Source organism: Zonotrichia leucophrys, chromosome 19 (genome assembly GCF_028769735.1).
Source record: "Zonotrichia leucophrys gambelii isolate GWCS_2022_RI chromosome 19, RI_Zleu_2.0, whole genome shotgun sequence".
Lineage (NCBI taxonomy): Eukaryota > Metazoa > Chordata > Aves > Passeriformes > Passerellidae > Zonotrichia > Zonotrichia leucophrys.
The window spans coordinates 6,992,951-7,007,937 of record NC_088188.1 but is presented as its reverse complement, the minus strand read 5'-3'; positions in this window follow the sequence as shown (position 1 = coordinate 7,007,937).

The window sequence follows — 14,987 nt, the reverse complement described above, 5'->3', positions numbered from 1 at the left end:
TAAAAAGCTTCTGCACAGGTACAGTTCTTGCCTGGTGGCTTCTGCGTTGTGAGAGAATTTTCACAAATCCTTTTTGAATGCAAAGTGAATTTGTCAGGGTTGTTTGGAAAATAAAAACAAAAGGCCCAGGAAAACCAAATAATTCTGAGACCTTGGCCAGGTTCTGTTGATAAATTGCATTTTGGTGGGAAAGGAGGAGTCTTAGTTACATTTTAGACTATAAAAATTTCCCCCTGTGTAAGGAAACTGTTTTCTTTTTATTAAATAAGAAGCAGCCATAGGGAAGGTATTTTTCTTTTTTTGCTGTTAAATGAGAAGCATTTATACTTAAACAGTGTTGGGCTGATAATCTGTGTTCAGTGGAGATTATTGAATGCCTTTGTCAAGAATCCATCCTGGGGATCTCCCAAATGGGGATAAATCCCAAGGCTGCAATCCCAGTGCTGCTCTCAGTTTTTGCACTGGCACCAGGAGCTCAGTAAGAGCTGCAGCTCCAGGTTCTGCTCATCCTAGAATATTGTGGAAATGTCTTTTTGTGAGAGAAAAACCCCTGGTCATGTATTTCTGATTTTCATTTTATTCTTGGAGTCCAAACTTCTCTTCAAAAGCCATTTGCAAGTTCAGCCTCACTGATGTGTCTCACAGCAAATGCAGATCAGTTTAAACTGCCAAATCAACATGCTGAAAAATCTTTCTGCTGTCACTGTTCATTAAATCATTTTTAATGTCCCTTAGAGACATTATTTTGTTAAAAGAACATACAACAAAAAACCAACCAACAAACCAAAACCCACAAAAAAACAACAACAAAAAACCCCCAAACCAAAACAAAAACCAACTCAAAACCACTTTGCATTGTTAACATGGATTTTAGCAAAGAGAAATCACAACACTCACTGACAAATCTTCTTAAGGAGCAGAAATTACAGCCAGGGGAGGTTGCCAATAATCAGGATTACAATAAATCATTTGCAACAAGCAGTTCCTGGGAGACAGAGCTTAAGGAAGTTGTGGGTTGCCTGGATGTAGGATGTGCTAAAGCAAACAATGATGCTTTGATTTGGAGAGAGGTATCTGATTATCCCAGCTGCAGCTGGAACCATCTCATGTCACTTTGGCTGCTGCAAATGTGGCGTGACCACGCAGGCTCCTGTGATAAGATAACTACCTGGAAAATCAGAAAAGAGTGAGAAAGTGTAACCTCAGCTGGGTGTTGGGGTAAGCAGGGCAGCAGCAGCTGATCTATCAGCTCTGCATGACTGAGCCCCGTGGCAGCAATCCCTGGCTGGAACAGCCCCTGGGTTTGTGTCTCCTGCAGCCTCCTGAACTCTGTGGGTGCTGCTGGAGTGCCCTGTGCAGCCCCTGGGGCTGGCATTGCTCTCACAAGGGGTGTTTGGATGTTCCTCAGCTCCCAATCCATCCTCTGTGCTCCCTGAGCTTGGTTCCACACCAGCTTGTGCGACCTGCTCACACCTCAACCCTAAATCACCATTTTCCTCTCCACATCTGATGGTTCCCAAATAACTCTGTGGATGCTTCTGGCAGTGCCCTGTGCAGCCCCTGGGGCTGGCATTGCTCTCACAAGGGGTGTTTGGGTGTTCCCCAGCTCCCAATCCATCCTCTGTGCTCCCTGAGCTGGGCTTGACACCAGCTTGTGTGAGCTGCTCACATCTCTGCCCAGAACCAAAAATCATCATTTTCCTCTCCACATGTGTGGTTCCCAAATAACTCTGTGGGTGCTGCTGGCAGTGCCCTGTGCAGCCCCTGGAGCTGGCATTGCTCTCACAAGGGGTGTTTGGATGTTCCTCAGCTCCCAATCCATCCTCTGTGCCTGCTCACTGAGCTGGGCTTGACACCAGCTTGTGTGAGCTGCTCACATCTCTGCCCAGAACCAAAAATCATCATTTTCCTCTCCACATCTGATGGTTCCCAAATAGTTCTGTGGAATCTTTTTCCCCTCAAGACTTCATGAAAAAAAGGTTTCAGGATTCCATTTTTCCTCTTACACTTAAAAATCCATCACATGCCAGTCAGTGATGCTGCGTGCCAAATATCCCAGAAGTGCCCAGAATGTTGTGACTAACACTTGTCACGGAGACAGGAAATCTCTACACATAATTAATTATGGAAAACAGTCAGAAAAGGGATTTGTTAATAAGAATCAGCATTTTTTTGAAAGGCTTTTAACGAATTCAAGATTTTCCAGGTTGACGCTGGAGGCTGTGCTGGCTCATCAGAGCTGTCACTGCTCTGTTGATCCCTGACATTCCTGTCACTGAGCCTTGCCCTCGTTTTAGGAGACATTTTCAGGAACAGGATTGGAACCTGCACAGCCCAGCACTAAACTCTGGTTTGGCCACATGAATTCCTCATTGCTTCCTTGCTGCTCTTTACAGGATGTGTAGCACCTTGATTACAGGATACTTGAATAACTTTACAGAGCTTCTAAGGACTGTAATTTCTTTTCTTCTGGATTTAAATCTGCCTGTGAAATTGTTTAATTTAACTGTGCTGGTTTTGCTTTCTTATTCAAGGGTTCTGAGCTCAATTCTCTCACAGTTAGCTGTGATTGCTGCCCATAATACATTACCTCTGGATATTTAGATATTTGTTTACCTTTTGCACATTTAGGGAAAAATAAGGTTAATGTGACAAACTCAAGGATGAGTGAAGAAAATTTGCAATTATAAAACCCTTTCTGCATCCAGTGACGTGGGACGTGTTTGCTGCCAGCTAAGTAGCAAAGTACTGAATTCCTGTAAGAGAAGGATGCCATTTTTAATTAAATCATTCCTGAACTATCAGGGTTTGCTCATTAAGGGCTACCTGTGGGCAAGGCTGAATACCAGGTGAGCACAGTGGACTAATTGCCACCATGTCCAGGTGTGCTGTCCAGCAGGAGGGGTTGGGAGCTCTGGAACATCCAGGTGCCTCCTGGCTGAGGTGGGGAGAATGTTTGCAGCAGGTTTTTAATCTGCTCTAGGAACACATTTATAAAAAAATATCAACTCGCTGTGAAAATAAACCCTCAAAAGGCATTTATCCCAAATCTATTTTATGGGGAAAACCCCCACGTTTTTAGAGGCAGAAGCAGGATTTTTAATTTTTCTTTTTTCAGAAAATATCCAGGTGATGTTTCAGCGTGGTCCAGGCTCCCATCCTTACATCAGCCTTTTAGTTTTTATTCTTTACTTATATTTTATCCTGCATCTTTTACTTCTTACACCAACAGTGAGGACAGTCTGTCCCTGCAGAGAACTTTGTGAATTATTACATTTTTCTTATTTTCCCACTGTTTTTCCTGGATAAAACATAGTAATTTCTCATTCTGAAGCCATTCCACACCTTAGATTATACTACAATCCTTTCCTGAAGGATTTCTAGTTCTGCTGACACCTTTTTGGGGTGGAAATGCAAAACCAGTTGTGGTGTTTAAGATGTAGGCACACTGTGGTGGTTGCTCTCCAGGCATACAGAAATTCCCTCAAAATAGAGAAAAGCAGATTATAGGGCTTTTTCTCAGCTTCATTGCAGGTCCTGTTTGTTCTGGGAATGGATTTTACCTCTAGTTCTGAAGTATTAATTTATGCAGAAGTGGAAATCCTGACAAAAATTCACACTATGGCTGAAATAACACTGCAAGGACTTCCCTGTTTCTTGTAGACTGGGCAGACTCATCATCTATGAAGTTATAAATAGAGAAAAAGTCCCTGACAGGTGCTGAACTTGCATAATTAACCCAGCAAAGAGGGAGCTCAGCACTGAACAGAAACCAAGCATGGAAAAACGTAGCTGAGAAGGTGAATGAGTTCATCAGGTGCACTTGGTTTTCCCCTCACCTTTTCCCTCCTCATCCTAAACACTAAAACACCTTTCCAACTCCACCATTTAACCCGTAAAATAGATGTCAGCTCTCCCTACCAGCCCTGCAACTCTGGCAGTATTTTCAAACCCAATCCTTTGCATAGCCTGTCCTGTTTTCTGGATGAATGGTTCTGCTGCTTCCTGAAGGAGGGGTGTGAAATTTCATTGCTTTCTTTGTAGACATCTAAGCATGAAGTCAGACACGGTTCCAAGGGCTGGGAGCAGTTAATATGATCCAGAAACTGTGTGATTCTGTCATGAATAACCAGCTGGGTTGGCAGGAAAAACCAGCACAGGAGATAACGGCGTTTCTCTGGCTGATGGCAGCAAATCTGTGAGTGGATGCTCTGGGCTGAATTCAGGGTTTTACTCAGGCTCTGGGGAGTGCCAGTGAGGAGACACCACAAACAGAGCAGAGCTATCAACACAGCCATGTGATTTATGAAAACAGTTCCTAGGAAGAAGCGAGGCTAAAAGCAGCTGCAGCCAATAAATGGGGTGGGAGATAAGGAGGTGCCTCCTTTGGCTCAGGAATCCATCACCTGCAGATTGCTGAAAGCTGGGACAGAGCAGCAGGGAATGAGCTCTTTGTGCTTCTCCAGGCATCCCTCACAGCCCTGCACCTGTGCTTCACTCTTCCCTTTTTTACAGCCCTGTTTCACACCATCTCTGGTGAGCCTCGGTGTCCCTTTCTCCTGTAATTATCTGTGCTGTCTCCCACGTATTCCAGCATCCTTCCTTTCCTTTCCTCTCCCTGCAGTGACAGTCTGGGTCACTTTACCTTCTTCTACCACATTATAAAGCCTTTTAATATATTCCAATGTATCCCTTTCCTTTCTGTGGCTATTTTGGTTCCTAGTTTCCAAAGCAGCTTATGGGCTATCCACAATATTTTCTATGTCCACAATATTTTGTATAAGGTTATTTCTTTTTAGAGTCCACCACTACATTTGAATGAAAATGCAAATACCAGTTGCTTTTAAATCCAGATGCTAAGAGTGGACACTGGTTAACATTTCCAAAGATGTGAGGAGCACTGAATGATTTAATAAATAATGTGGGTCAGGGATTGTCAGACCCAAAACACAACAAGTTGTGGCCCTGCTCCTTGTGTGCATAATAAAGGATGATTAATGAGCAGCAGTTCCCATGAATTAACCTATTGATAGCTCAAGGGCTCTGAGTGCCACATTGCACCCCATTAATCTCTCTGGGGAACACGTAGAGGGGGGACACACACAGGGGAAGGACTTTTGGGAGCCTCCTAATTTGTTTTAGGTTCCTTTTTCTCCCCTGCGTGAGTCACGCTCATCTCCCTGGGACTGGAGAGTTCATCTTGGGATCTCATGCCACCTTTGTGTCTTTATGAGAAGGTGTGGAGGATGATCCACCCTAATGGTTTCTGTTGCTGGCTGTGGCAGCATGTTTTATGACGGGCGTGGTACATTCCCATTTTCTCTGTTGTGCATGCACAGCCCCACCCGCGGCCACTCCCACCCTCCCACTGGGAATCGCCCACAGTGAGCTCTGTAATTACCTTTATTTGATCTGAGAAATGGATTTGGGAATCTTATTATTACTCAGCACACTCGTAAGCTGAGGATGTTAAAAAAATAAAAAAAAAAAACTCCACAAAACAAAACAGGAAAAAACCCAACGACAAAAAACCCCTTTCGGATGGCTGATTCACAGCAGGGATGTGTTAAGTGCAGAAACATCAGACACACCAAAAACCAAGTTTAGGGGCTGTATAACTTCAGTTTGCTCTAGTTTTTCTTTGGAAGTGTCAGACTGCAATAGGTGTAAACACAGAATTTCACCTGTTTTGAATTCCTAACGCCAGCAGGCAGAGCTGCCCCGAGTTAGAGTTTTGATTGGAAGAGATTCTGTTGGTTTTACATGGAATTAAATGGAATCAGCTCAAACTCCAGCTTGTACATGTTTTACATGTTTACTCTGGGCTGCACAGCGTAGTTTACACAAGCCTGATCTTCTCAGGAAAAAAAACCCCAATTTACACAGCCAATAACGCAGCATTTATTTTTTGGGGCAAAACTTTGAAAAGGAGGAAAAAAAAAATCCACCCAAACCCCAAGACTTTGATCCTTCAGAAGATCAAAGGCCTTTCAGCATCCATGTAACAAGCAGTAGCTAATCCAGCCTCTGACAGGAGCACAGCTGATGTGCAGTGATGAGTTCTGCTGACACCTATCCCTAGGCATGCATGAGAAATGGTGCACACAAAGCAGGAAAAATGGAGGAACAGGTCATGGGCAGTGACATTTTTTCCTAGCAAGAACCCCTCTGTGCACAAAGCTACGGTGCTGTGTTTTCCCTTGTCCATACTGGTTCTCGTGTTAAGGTTTACTGGGGAAACTGGGCTGGTGGTTTGCTTGGGTGAGCAGGAAGAGATTTGGACAAGATTCTTCCTCACCAGGGTTTAAAGGAACCAAATTTCCACTGAAATCCTGAATACAGACAGAAAATCTCTTTGCACGGGTGAATATCTGGTTGGAAGAAAAAATAGAAGGTAAATGTGCTGGGGTGAACTTTGGGGGTCTTCTGAGATTTTGTGGGGCTTAAAATATTCCCAAACAACCTGGAAAAAAAGAGGGGCAAAGCTCAATGAGAGAATTTGCAGGTGATGGTGTTGTTCTGAATAGTTATGATGAAGAAAGATGAGGTGGGAGGAACAGAAAAAAAATATAAAAATTACGAGGTTCAGTGATGGGGCATGAACCTGACAAGTTAAAGAGGAGTGAAAAAATATTGTTAAGCAAAACAGGGTTGCAGTTCTGCACCAGTTCTGATGTGAGAGATCTGATTTAAACACATAAACCCACAGAATATTTCACATTTCAGTGCCATGAACTCTCTGCAGTGTAAAAAGTGCCACAATTCCAGAAGTTACAGCTACAGCTGGAGCAAACACTGCTCAGGGAAAAGGGGGAGACAGAACAAAATTGTGGGTGAAAAAATAAAAAAAAAAAAGAGGCAAATTCCTGATTATCCCAACACTTTTGTCTCTTTTCCCCCAGAAAATTACAAAGTCATTGCCACCCAGCGTCAAATTAAGAACTTATTTTATTATTTAAAGCATTGTCTTTGGGATTCCAGGAAAAGCACAAGACAGGGAGGCTGAGGGATAAATGAGGGCCAGTTTGGAGATTAAATAACCTTATGGGAAAATGTAGCCTGACATTGTTGTGCAAAATGAGTAACATAGAAATATGTTAATCCTTTAGGGAGGAATAACTGCTGGGGAGAAGATGAGATGGAAGTTGAAGTTTGGAAGACTAAAAGAAGTGGGGAGGGGGAAGGAAAAGCAAATGTTATGTTAAAAGTAGAGGTTGTACATAAAGGCATTAAAGGGTTTTGTAAGTGTTGGAAAACTTAATATTTGCTGTAAATATAAGTACAAAGGAAATTCCTAGGAGAAGATCTGAAAATGAGGGAAAATATGAAATAGGCACAGCTAAATCTGCTTTTACAGTCCTGAGGTGCACCAGAGGATCCAAAACCTGTAAATTGTGGCCACATCATTCCTTCCCCAATTTCCCTTCACTGCCAGATGTCCAAGGCTGGTTTTTCTCCTTTTCCCTGCCCACTTCCCAAGCACTCCCACCTCTGCTACACCCACCTCTTTTCCCGATGCCTCATTTATTCCTCTGGCCTATTTCCATCTCACAAACCCAGTGTCCTCACCATGAACAGCAACAACACCAAGAACAGCTGCTTGGTTTATAATATAACAATTAATAATATTATTAATATCATTTATAATAATAATTAATATAATATAAAATAATAATTTAATTTTATTCTTCAACTACTTTAACTCTTTTGGGAAAAATTCTTTGTGAAAACTGTTTCACCTAAAAGAAAAGCAAAACAAAGTTTCTTTCCCCATTCCTCTTCATTCCTGAGTGCTTGGAAACAGATTGTTCCAGTGTGATTTAAATGTTTCAAGCAGAACTTTTACAAAATTTCTTTATCTGGGATGGATTTGTTCAGCCTTGTGAAATGTGATAAGCTTTTATATTAATTTTAATTTTATTTGCATATTCATTATATATATATATATGTGTACTATATACGATATGCTATATACGATATACGATATACTATATAATATATTATAATGTATAATATACAATATATTTTATATATTAGATATTATTATATTATATAATCTATACAATATAATATATATATTTATTATATTAATCTTTATATTAATTTTAATTTAATTTTTCCTCAGCAAAACCACAGAAATGGTGGGAACCACAGAGGGAAAATGTCAAAGTTTGTGATGTGCAGAATTTTTTGAGGGATAAATAAACCTCTTCAGGGCTTCAGTCCTGAAAGTATTTTATCAAGAGTAGCTAAAAAATTGAAATCATGATAAAAGTCTTTTCCATGCTTAAATATCTCAATTTTTAAAATGAATATCTGAAGCAATAACCTCCTTCAAGAGCTCTGTTGGTGTTCAAAATAGCATCTCTGCTTTCCACTGTTTCTGAGCAAATTCTAAATTCAATATTTTCGTGTGTCCCTGTACTGAGTGAATCCTTTCAGCCTGAGCACATCCACTTTACTGATAACTGAGACAACAAATGTGCTTTTACTTTTTTCTATCCCAAATTATGCTTAATGAAGATATCTTATGGCACAGTATGAATAAAGGAAAATTAAAAACTAAAAGTCAGATTAAATAAACTAGAAAATGCGAAGGAGGAATTCAGTTCTGTGATTTTATGAACACTTCTCACTTCCAGAAAAACAAAAAAATTAGGGATTTCTTTCACCCCAAAACCTGAGGTAACAACACCCTTGAAATAAGGGACAGGAATTTCACAGAAACAGCAAACATCCCCAAACTGTGTGTGCAAAAACAATTTTGCAACAAACACTCTGAATAAACAGTCCCTGTTTCACTGAGAAAACATCATTTAAGCAAGAATATTGAATTGTGTACAAGACCTTGAAGCTGTTACAAAATCCTTCATAGAAATGAAAATTAGAAGCAAGAAAAAGGTTGAAATTAATTAAGAATCATCCAAGTCCTGTATTTTCCTGTATCCTTGTGCAGTTATGAAGCCCAAGAGATTCTTTCTGGGAGACTCTGAACAGGGATTTTGTCCATTCTCTCCTTAGTGTGAAAATTAATTAATTTATTTTAACAGAATCTTAATTTTTGAGGAGCAACTGGCTTTAAAGAGGTTGAAATTATACTAATTTCTCCCTTAAAATATTAAATTTCAGTGATACATAAAACATAATTAACTGATCTGAGGAGATTACCACATTAAAGGCTGAGACATAAAACTAAACCTATTCCAAAAGCTGCTCTGTTTTCTTATACATAAAAAATCATGCAAATTAAACTTTTTATAGGTGTTTGTTTTCAACACATGAAGCACAGCTGATAAAGAATATTCATTAAGGGACTAGAAATACAGTTTTGTGTTATTGCTGACGAGGTCTTGTGACAAGGAATTTCAGGAGAAAAAAAGAATTGATATTTTAATATATTTTAATATATTATTAATTATATAAACACTCACAAATCTGTATCAAGTTTGATAATGGCAACAGCTCAACATTTTGCCTCCTCTAACAGATCTCTGTGGGTAATCAAATTTTCACTTTTTCCAGTGTTTTTGCTTTCTTGGGTTTTCTAAACAACTATAGGAATAAATTTATGATATTATGGTATTTTGGGCATTATAGAGAGTGATCCAAAACCAGAACAAGGAGTCAGTCATGGATTTAGTAGGAGAAAAGAGATGTCAACATGGGAAAGTAGAAACCTGAACAAAGAGACTTTGTAGGTGTTTATTCATAAATTAATGAATAAACTTGAAATTAAAGAACATGTCTTTACGTAAGAGCTTTTGCTTTCACATATTTACACCCTTAAATATGTGTAAATACACATATTTAATATCTTTTCCTGTTAAACCCAGAAATTTATATTGTGGCAGCTTGTCAGTTATTAAGTGGGAAATGTGTTTTATAGCCAAGGAGATTTGTGCTTTGGGTGAGTTTTACCTGAGTTTGTTGTAAAGGAATTCCTGTGTGAGTTTTTGTCAGCTTTGGCTGCTTTTTGCTGGTGAAGCGGCACAAATGTCTATGTGGAAGCAACCTCATACTTTGCTTCCTTTGTCACATTTTTATTTTTTGTGACAGAAGATCTCACTCCACAGTCAAAGTCAATTTTCCTCCATGGTTAGGAGCCTTTAGAGCAGAGCTAAAAAAAAATGTTTCAAAGCCTTGATTTCCAATTCATACCCATATTTACAGAGCAGAATTGGAGAAATTCAGGCGAACTGGGCTGGAAGGGGTTTCTGGATGTGATATGCTCCAGCTCTCCCTGTGCAATCCCAGCTCAGCTCAGTTAAAGTGGAGACAAGAGCAGGAAAAGAGCTCAAAAATAAAAAGCACGTGCCTGTTGCCTCCTGTCAGGGCAATGCAGGCCCTGTGTCTGCTCCAGAGCTGCGCCTGAATTTTGGGCATTTGCATCCCTAATGAGCCCAGCACCAAACCTGCTCAACCAGGGCAAAGGAATTCTTATGGGTTCTCTCATTTGCTTTTCTTGCAGTGCTCCTTTTCTTCTCTCTCTCCAAATTAAACAATGCCACTTGTCACTTTTCTTATTCTGATCCCTGGTATCTCTTTTTTTAAAAATTATTTTTGGGAAACTCAATGCTGCTGGAATAGGGAGCGTGCAAGAATTGGAATTTTTACCTCATCGGAAATGCAGATGTTTGCATTGGCAGTTAAGAAATGAAGGTAAAAGCTTGACTCTCACGAGTTTCTTGTAAAACCACAGGCAAATATTACAGATACATCACATGCTTATCTTTCAGAATTTGAAGATGCTCAATTTGACTATCCATGTTGCTAATTTCATGGAGTTCATGAATCTCCTGACACTTCCCTTTCAATATCCGCAGATTCCACATTTTCATTCTCTCCTGAATTCCACTTTGCCTTTCTTTCTCTTTATTTTTTTCCCTTAACAGTGTCTTTATATGTGGGAAAATATTCTGTTCCTGTATACCTGATCTTTTACTATTTTTGTTGAACAGATTTTTAAGAATGGTTTTTTCTGAGGAGGCTTTCAACAATGAGGAACATCATCAGTTTAAGGCAAATTTTTCAGGCTCCTTTGCAGTTCTGTTGAACATTTCTGCATGGATAAATCTGACTTATTTTGCCTGTTGAAAACAGTTTCCTGCTGGATTTTTGTAGAGTCAGAGAGGAAAAGAAGCAGGTGAGAGAATTATGTTGGGAATTATGCACTGAGCTGCAGGGCACTCTCACCTTTGTGAGGATTGGCAGAAATCTAGGAAATTTTAAATTTTTTAAGAAAGTATTCTAGAATGTTTTAACCATTAAATGACTTTTTTTTTGAGGCAAAGAGCTTTTCCACACAAGTATTTTATGCTGTGTGCTGAAGTGGTATATACCCACATACAGTAAATTTCCATAGATTCAAATAAGTGCTATTATTGCTCAACACCTCACAAGACTGTGTGCAGACTATCCAAAAACAAAAAATTACTTTTCATGAGTGGCTAATCTTGGGTAACTTGGTCCTGGTTTATAATTTTTCAGCCCTTTGAAAGGCTCTTACAAAAGATGTTGGACAATAATCCTTGCTGCATGTTCCCAAAACAGAATCCAGGTGTCACAAAGCTGACCCCAAACCCATAGGGTAGAACAGGTGCTCTCTAGACACTCTGCATTTCAAAGAAAAGTAAAAAAAAAAAAAAAAAAAGAACCCATCCCAAATCTATTCCTGGTTGGAAAAGTAGGGCAAACATTAATTACTGACCTTAAAGCACAGTGGAAAACTAACGGGGCATTGCCAAGTCAGAGGATGAGAAATTGTGGAATATTAATGATGTTTGCCTGTGATCTCACCCCTGGAAGAATACCTGTGTTCTCACCTCCCAGAGGACAGGGCTGGGGCTTTGTGAGGTCTCCAGGTTCAGTGGCCCCAATTAATTTAGTTCTGGTGAATTTTAGAGAATCAGCTGAAATTCCTGCAGAGCTGCAGGTCTGGGAATGGGCTGGGTGCGAGTGGATTTACGGGAATGAAAGGAGGTAAATCACTCCCTGTCATCAAAGTAGAAAGGGTGAGGGAGTCACAGGGGGCAGATTTAACTTTAACTCCCAGAAAAGGACAAAATTTTAAACTCACTGAACTAATGGGGGATAAAAGGCAAAAGTAGAAAAGGACAAAATTTTAAACTCACCGAACTAAGGGGGGAAAAAAAAGGGCAAAAGTAGAAGCCATTGTAATTTGCTATGGAATAATTGTCCTGGCAGTGTAGTTTCCCTGGATTTTGGCCTTGCAGGGACAGAATAATACAGATTACACAGCTGGGTATTAGTGAGGCTGCTCTGCTTTTTGCCTGTGATGTTCTCATAAGCAAGCTAAGAAAATGTATTTGAGATAAAACTCTAAGAGAGGAGGTGAATCTGGGTGGAGCAGAGCATTAGGAGGAGTTAGAGACTGGCTGCTGTCAGAATGAAAGGGTATTTGGAGTGGATTTCTTCAAGAGCCTGCAACTACTTGGTATTTTCACTAATGACTTGAGTGATAGGCTGGAGAGGAGCTCTAATCAGATTTGGAGACAGCTGGGGATGGGAGGCTTTGCCTCTCTAGGTGGAGGGCAGGATTAACATTCAAAAGGAACCAGGAAAAAGAGTCTGCAGACAGCAAAACACAGTTCAGGGATAACTGAGCTCAGCATCCAGGCAGGAATAAGGAACCCTGCAGACAGTGAGGGAGGAGAAAGCAGCAATTCTGCATGGGAACATCTTGGGGGCTTAAAGGGCTGTGAGCTGAGCCTAAATCAGCCAGATTGTGGCATAATGGAACAGCAGACAGGCTGGCAGAAATGTGCTCTGTGAGACCTGGGAGGGGGAATCCTCTTGGTCAAGAGTCAGCTGAAGGTTTGGGATTTTTTGGAATTTTTTGGGTCAGAGCACTTCAAGAAGTTGCCCTCCAGTTTGAAGTGCACAGGAGAAGGGGGAGAATGGTCAGAGCCCTGGGAATTCTGGCTTGTGAGGAAAAGCTTCCAGAATTCAGGTAGCTGAATTTTGGAATTGTTTTGCAGTATAAATTCTCCTCCAGAGCAAACAAATTCCGAGTTGTTTGCTCTGGAGGAGAATTTATACTGCAGAACATTCCAGCTCTTTTTTCCCCCCCCCTCTTACTTGCTCTTCTTTGCAGCAGTTCAGGAGGACAGTGCCTGGCTGTTTAATTATTCCAGCTGGGAAAATAGTAAATTATTTCCTTCTATGAATTACTTGCATTCCTGGGAGAACAGGTTCCTGTCTAATATTTCTGGCATCCTACCATTTGCCCACAGAGGGGAATGTTGCAGGGACCTGTCCTGGCAGGTCTGTTGAACCAGCAGTTAGGAGTTTGCAGGGCAGGGATACCTGCCCATTCCAGGAGTAAAGTACTGGATAGGTGTGGAAGTTGTAAGCTGACACTGGATGAGCTCCTTTGAGAGCCTCTAACAAACTGGTGAGGCAGCAGTACAGAGGGAAACAAATTGGGTTAAAATGACAGCATGTTTAACTTCATTACATGACTCTGATGGAACCTCACCCTCGATGCTTCATTCATTTCTGAGCACTTCACCAACAGAAAGATAATAATGCTCTGCATTGCAGTGGCCCTGTCTCATCCAAACATCTTTTAAATGATTTTGCATGTATTTACTGAGCCTCAAAAGGCGCTGCTGAGATTTGTAAAGGCTGCAGCAGGAATCACTTTGCTAACCACATGTTTAGCAGCTCCCTCCAGTCAGCAGGGCCCAGAGAATGCAGGTTTGGTTTGAAAATGGAGGGGGTTTAGGTAAAAAAGACACATAATGACCTGATGTGTTGTTATTTTGTTCATAGAATGCAAAAGGAGGAACCATGCCAGATAGCTCTAAGCCCTTGCATCCTGAATAAAATAAAGAATAATATATTCTAGCACAGCTGTTTGGAGCAGCCTGGTCTAGTGGAAGGTGCCCCTGCTTTAAGAGGAGCTTTAAGGTTGCTTCCAATCCAAACCATCCTGTGATTTTATGGTTCTGTGTGGGCTCTTTTAAGGAATTATAGTGGCACATATTCCCCTGGGAAGGGAGACTTTTTTTCCCCCCAAAAGGGTTTATTTTCTTGCAAAAACCAGCAAGCACAGAGCTCTGGGTCTCAGCTCTTTTGGCATGATGGAAACAAGCACTGCTGGTATCTCGTGTGTGACCAGGAGACTGGATGCACAAAATGGGTGAAAAACCCCCCAAAATGGGCAATGTTGTGTAAAGGATTTAACTGATTTTAAAGAAAACAACAGAAAACCCAGGATGTTTGTATGAGGGGTGAGGAGACAGCTGGGGGAAGTAGCAGCGGATGTGCTAATGAGGGCACGACTTGGATTTATGTCTGAAAAATGTGGCAGAAGAATAAACTATTGCCCCAATCCTATCAGAAATGGCAAAGTATCATTAGGACTGGCCAAGACTTTGCTTTTAGTTTCCAATATTCCAATCAGCACACGAGATGCCGGAGTGGCTCAGGTGGGAGAGCATCACCCCACAGCTCTTATCCTGACCCACAAATCCATGGAAATTTTGGGATGGGGAAGGACCTTAAAGCTCAAACCCTCCACCAGAGCAGGCTGTGGTGATTTGCTCAGGGTAAATCCCTTTGCTCTGGCAGCTCCCACCCTGCTCCCGTGGGTGCCACCATGGAGAATCCCTTGGGAGGACACACACACTGTGCTCACAGAGGCAGCAGAGGAGGATGCGATTTGCAGCTCCCTCCTAATCTGCATTATCTCCATAATTAATCTCTTTGTCTTTGGAGTTAATGATTTTTTGAGGTGCAGGAGAGCAGGGAGGTGTGTTTGACCCAAATCTCTGAGCTGGGGAATAAGAAAGGGCAAGGCCACCACCAGCAAATCCTCTCTGCTGGGAAAAATCCACATTTCCTGTGGCTGAAAAATCCACATTCCTGCCCATTTCCTGAGCCCCAGCTGCTGCTTCACCACATTTTCCTCACATCCCACCCAAATTTTCCTGACTTTCCAAGGAGCACAGGCAGCAGGAGCC